Source organism: Macrotis lagotis, chromosome 1, assembly GCF_037893015.1.
Source record: "Macrotis lagotis isolate mMagLag1 chromosome 1, bilby.v1.9.chrom.fasta, whole genome shotgun sequence".
Lineage (NCBI taxonomy): Eukaryota > Metazoa > Chordata > Mammalia > Peramelemorphia > Peramelidae > Macrotis > Macrotis lagotis.
The window spans coordinates 853,238,295-853,245,055 of record NC_133658.1 but is presented as its reverse complement, the minus strand read 5'-3'; positions in this window follow the sequence as shown (position 1 = coordinate 853,245,055).

The following is a 6,761-nucleotide window of genomic DNA, read 5'->3' as shown; positions in this document are numbered from 1 at the left end:
TCTTAGGGAACAAAATTAGCTAAATCGTGAGAGAGGAAAAAGAGAGTACATGAGGTGGGGGGGGAACTGAAGGGGGGAGAGAGAGAGAACAGAACAGGAGAGAAGAAAGGTTGGGGGGGGGGGGAGACAGAGAGAGAGACAGACAGAGAGATAGAAAGAGAGACAGAGAAAGAGACCAGAAGGAAAGAGAAGAGAGGACAGACAGAGAATTTTGGCAGAGTAAGAACCAGGGCAGGGGAATGCTTTCAGGAGATAAAGAATTTTGTGGAAGTATAAGTGGGGAAAGGGCAAGATTATGCTGGAAAGATAAGGTGACATAAGATTGTGGAGAGCTTTGAATACTGGGCTCAAGTGGGGATGGGGAAAACCCTGAAGATTTATGAGTCAAGAAGTGATATAACAAGGTTTATTCAAAAAGATTAGTGGCAGTGAAGGATGAATTGGCAGGAGCAGCTAGTTCAGGTAGGTGGTGATGAAGGCAGGAGCTTTGTCATGCGAACAGAGAAGAGAGGATGAATTCAAAAGATGTTCCTTCCAGAGGTGAAATCAACAGGATGTCTGACCCATCAGAGATGAAGGACAGGGCAAAGTGAGGAATACAGAGGAAGTATGTGATTAAGTAAGTAAAAACTCCTGCCAGGTCTCCCGAGAGCAAATGTGTGCCATCCAGAAGCCCACCCCTCCAGGTAAAAGGGCATTCTCTCCTGAAGAAGGTGACAACACTCAGTGAAGAATTAGGGTTCAAAATGCTAAACTTTCCTTGCCTCTGTGTTGCCTGGCCACAGCCAGGTTGGGGTTGGCTTGACTCAGCTGCCTCTTCTTAATGAGTTAAAAGAGGGGACCTTTCTTCTACTTTGGTTAAGTCTCCCTGCTCCTGAGAATGGATGTTGGCCAAACCCCTCCTCCTCATCTCCCTTTTTCCTTCTCCCTGTCACAACAAAGGGAAATAGTTTATGATACTGGCTCAGGAAGTCTGAAAAGTTGCATAACTATCTAAAAACCGTGGGATCCTGTATAATATAGTTATTGGTATTTGTCTTCTGTTTCATTCAGCCTGAGTTCTAAGTGTCCAGACCATAAGCTTTGTAAAAAATGAACTTTGTTGCATGAATGAATAAACTTACATTCAGAAGCCCTTAGAGAGAGAGAGATAGTGAAAGTCTTCAAGAAATGATGTATGTCCTTCATTCTCAGAGACCATGACATCAGGGAGGTGATGCTATGACATGCACATGAATTGGATTTAAGTGAAGGGGGTGCTGGGTTAAATTGTCAGCTTTATTTTCTCCTCCAGAGTCATCTGGGTCCAGTGGCCAAATATGAATCAGGAAGGCTAGAGATGACCCTGGATTCAAGGTAGTTGGGGTAAGTGACTTGTCCAAGGTCACATAGCTGGTCAAGTATCTGAGGTCAAATTTGAACTCAGGTCCTCCTGACTTCAGAGTTGGTGCTCTATCCTTGCACCACCTAGCCCTTCAAGTAGGTGCCCCAAGTTAGGGGACGCTAGAAAGGAGATTCCAGATTCAGTGTGGGTGAGACCAGATGACCTCTGAAGTCCCTTATGGTTCTGAAAGTCTGTGATCTGTGACTTGGGTTCACATTTTGTCTGTAATATTTACTCAATATGCTCTGCTCTCGCCCTCAGTTTCCTCTTGTAAAATGATGAGATTGGATTAGATTCTTGACTTTAAATCTTCTATCCTATAATCCTCCCAGTGAGCCAGAATGTCCCTAACCTGCCTGGCCCAGCTAGTCAGTCCATGTAGACAGAGGTAAAGAGCTGCAGGCTCAGCACCCCCAGGATGTGCTGGTGGGAAGGGGAAGAGAACCCAGGCAGGCGCCCTTGACTTTCCCACCACTTCCTGTTTTCTCTTCATGCTTTCTTACCATAGATGGTAATGTTTCTGGGGCCGTGGGAGAAACACCAGTCAAATTTGGTGTTGAGCAGCCGGCTAAGACAGGATCTCTGCAGGCTGTTGCAAGAGCTTCAGTGTTGGGTGGGGCCAACCCCTTCTCCGATTACACAGATGGAGAAAATGAATGGAATTAAAGCACATTCCTCCTCGGATTCTAAAATTACTCTGACATCCCAAAATGCCTCACCCTCGGCCAGACCTTGCTAACCAAAACCTCCATCCTGCCTTCCAACTCAGGAAACCCCCCAGCTCCAGGCAGAGCTTAGTTTTGGTGTGACCTCCCTTCACTAGACTTGTCTTTGCCTCACTTCCCCTACTAGAAATTAGTGCTTTGCTCCCTCAAGACTCACACTTCCTCACCTGAAGTTTCATCTCTGAAAAAAAAAATTTACTTTAAAAAACTGGCTAGTTGAGAGAAGTGATCCATCCAAACTGATGGAACTAATTGACATTCGAGGCCTTTAATTTCCTTTTTTTAAAGATAGAATTTTATTTTTTTCCCCCAATTGCATGTTAAGTTAATTTTCAACATTAATTTTTTAAAAATTGAGTTCCAAATTTTCCTCCCTTCTCTGCCTGCCCTCCCTTCCCTACTCCCTAAAGAAAGCAATTTTATATAGGTGATATATATGCAATCATATAAAATATATTTCTCCATTAGTCATGTTGTGAAAGCAGAAACAGACCAAAAGGAAAAACACACAGAAAATAATGTGAAAACAGTATGCTTGAATCTTTGTTCAGACTCCATCAGTTCTTTTTCTGGATGTGGATAGCATTTTCCATCATATTCCTTTGGAATTGTCTTGGATCATTCTTAATTGATCATCACCCAAAGTTGCTGTTAACTATGCATAATGTCTTCCTGGCTCTGCTCATTTCACTTTGTATCAATTCATGTAAGTCTTTTTAGGTTTTTCTGAAATCTGCCTGCTTATTATTTCTTACGGCATTATAAGATTCCATCACAACTATATACCACAGTTTGTTCAGCCATTCCCCAACTGATGGGCAACCCCTCCATGTCCATTTTTTTTGTTACACAAAAAGAGCAGCTGTAAACATTTTTATACAGCTAGATCCTTTTCTCTAGGTCTTGAATTTAGAGATTGAACTGAGTCACAGTGTCATAGATTCAGAGAGTTGGAAAGGAACTCAGTGCATGTCCAGTCCAAGACACCATAAAGGAATCCCCACTCCAAGCTCCCTGACAAAATGCTATCCAGCCTCTGATTAAAGATCTCTAAGGGGGCAGCTAGGTGGCGGCTAGGTGGTGTAGTGGATAAAGCACCGGCCTTGGAGTCTCAGGAGTACCTGGGTTCAAATCCGGTCTCAGACACTAAGTTAATTACCTAGCTGTGTGGCCTTGGGCAAGCCACTTAACCCCAGTTGCCTTGCAAAAAAAACTAAAAAAAAAAAGATCTCTAAGGAAGGGAGCCTGCCATCTTTTGAGGCAGCCCATTCCACTTTTGACTAAGTAGAATTATTTAGATGTTTTCTCCAAAATCCATTGTCACTTGACCTATTTGCAATTTTCTGAGGTGGAGCAGAACAAGCTAAATTCCTCCTCCAGCAAATGGCCCCTCAAATACTAAACAACTACCCTGCTGCTGAGATCTCTCTCCTAAAAATCTTTGATTCTTCCAACTAATCCTTACAGGACAGATTCAAGGATAACTTAATCATCCTCAATGTCCTCCTCTGAACATTTTTTTTAAAAGTTTTTGCAAGGAAATGCAGTTAAGTGATTTGCCCAAGATCACACAGCTAGGTAATTATTAAGTGTCTGAGGTAAGATTTGTACTCAGCTCCTAACTCCAGGGCCATTACTCTATCCATTGTGCCCCCCCATCTAACTGCCCCCCGATTTAAGTTTTGAACACTCAAGCTCATAAATGACCTTCTCAGACTGTGGTGCCCAGATTGAATGCAGTAGTCCAGGTGAAGTCTATCCAGGGTGGAGGACAATGGGACTATTAGCACCCTATTCCTGGAAGCCCAAGATCACATTATTATATATTTTTTGGTGCCACATCATATTATAGATTCCTATGAAGCTTGAAGTCCACCAAAACCTCCCGATCTTTTTCATAATGACCATCTAATGATGTTTCCCCTGTCTTGTATTTGTGAAATTGAATTCTTGAATGCATTTTCCCTATTGAATTTTATCTTCTTAGATTCGTTCAGTGCTCTAGCCTGTCAAGTTCTTTCTGGATCTTGACTTTATCATCCAGTGTGTTAGTTATTCCTTCCTGCTTTGTATCAACTGTAAATTTGATGAGCATGCCATCTATATTCAAGTCATTGATAAACATGTTAAATAGCATATGATCAAGCACAGATCCCTAGGGTACCCCATTGGAGCTCTCCTCACACATTGACCCACTGAGAGTTACTCTTTGAGTCTTAGCCAACTGGGCAGTCCTGAATCCAACTACCTATATAATTGTTTATCTTTCCATCTTCTCTAAAAGAATAGTTTTAACTGTTTAAAATAACAATAGCTAACAGTTTTATAGCACTTTAAGGTCTGTAAAGTTCTTTTATAAATATTACCTCATTTGATCATTACAATATCCCTGGAAGGTGGGGGTTACTTTTAGTGTGTTGGTCAGTTGTGTCTAACTCTTTGTGACCCCATTTCTTAGCAAAGATATTGGAGTAGTTTACCATTTCCTTTTCCATCTCATTTTATAGATGAGGAAACTGAGGCAAACAGGGTCAAGTAACTTGTCCAAGATGACATAGCCAATATATGACTAAGGTCATATTTGAACTCAGGAATAAGAGACTTCTCGACTCTACTAGGGGTACTCTATCCATTGTGTCACTAAACTACCCAATGTAGGGGTTACTATCATCCCCATTTTACAGTTGAGGAAATGAAACTAGACAGAAATTACTTACCCAGCTTTAAACAGTTCCCAATTGCTCTCCAGAATGGTTAGATCAGTATACAACTCCACCAACAATGCATTATTGTCCCAGTTTTCCCAACACTTAATTCACTATACCAATCTAACGGTCTCAAAATTCTTTAATAAAAGCTTTACTAAAGCACTAAAACATCCACAGCATTTTCCTCAGATGATAGTCTAGTAATCTTATCAAGAAGAGGAAATAATATTAATCTTACATGACCTGATCTTTGCAATCACTACTTCCCTTTCTGTTTGACAATTGTTTCTTTAACGATCGTTTCTAGAATTCTCCCTGATATCAAAGCCAAAAATCATTGATCTTTGATTTTCAGATTCTGTTCTCTTTTCTTTTCTTTTTTTTTAAATCAGCAGTTACTATTTCCAGTCTTGTTGTACCTCTTCTATTTCCTATGATCTTTATTTTTTCCTTTAAATAATAGTCATTGATATTTTTTATTTTGTACGACCCATATTTCCAGTGTATTCTTTCCCCCTACCCCTTCCCAAAGGGGACATGCATAATCTTTGGGTTTATTTTCCCAATCCCTACTTGCACTTGCAATTTAGGTTCCAGGAGAACAGCTACTGCTTCTGACCTTTGGGTCTTTTGGGGTAACGCTAATGGATTATGGGGTTTTCTCTAAGGCTATCATCACTCATGTGCCTCTATTGGTGGATTCCTCTATTAACAATGACCAATTATAATCTCTGAAATAGCAGTTAATCCACTATTTTCTCCTCAAAATGAACTAACCAATTAACCCCAAATAGCTTTTACAAAAAAGATTTTCATTGAGGGAATATATCAAGGATAGAATTACAAAATCTGAAACCAAAAGTTCGTTTTACCATGTTGGTCCCTGGGGAGAGTATACTCAACAACATTTTTTCCATCACATCCATTTCTGGCATGGCATAGCCAGTGGACAAGATGCTCTCATGCTTTCAGGACATGATGTCCAAATTGCTAGATCAATTCTTTTCTGGACTAGAACAAGCAGTTCGATCCTCAGGGCTGACTCAGCTTTGGTGATTGGCAGCAGATTTTATTATGGGACTTCTGACCTTTCAAAACTCACAAGCTTGGGACCTAGCCTTTTCCATCCCAGATGCCCATTCACTTAAGATGAGGAGAGAAGAAACATGGTAGAGATAGAAGAAACAAGAGGTTTCCTTGTTCCTGGCCACATGTCATAGCATCTCTCTGTCGCTGTCTGTCTCTGTTTCTCTCTGTCTTGTCTTTCTCTTTCTTCCTCTCCACCCCCCCATCTCCTTCCCAGAGGCTTCCAATAGATCTCCCTCTCTCCAAAACCACCAGGGAGAGAGAGTGCTCACATCTGTTCTTGTCTTTTAAATACTTATCAGTTCTGGTTCAGCACCCAATTAAAATATTTCTCTGACAAGGTAGTAAAACCAACAGAAAACAGCAAAGGACATGTGTGTATGTAAGTGATTTGGAGGTAGGACCCCTCTGTTTAATTTCTTCATGAATTTCTAGAAGCAGGTTCCCCAAACAGGCTCCTCTGTGCATATAATCATCTAATAAATGTTTATTGATTGATTGATGGATTTACAACAGGCAAAGAACTCTAGGAATGTTCCAAGGATTGGGCCCCATTAAGCAAGTCCCCTTGTTACTCTTATAATAAAGAAATATTTTTTTTAAAGCAAGGGGGGGTGGCTAGGGGGCATAGTGGATAGAGCACCAGCCCTGGAGTCAGGAGTGCCTGAGTTCAAATCTAGCCTTAGACACTTAATAATTATCTAGCTGTGTGGCCTTGGGCAAGCCACTTAACCCCACTGCTTTGCAAAAACCTAAAAAAACCCCCAAACAAGGGGGGGAAATCATGGCAAAACTAACCCATGGGGAAAAAAATCTGATGCTTAATGCAGTGGTCTATGTCTATGGTCTTTCTCTCTT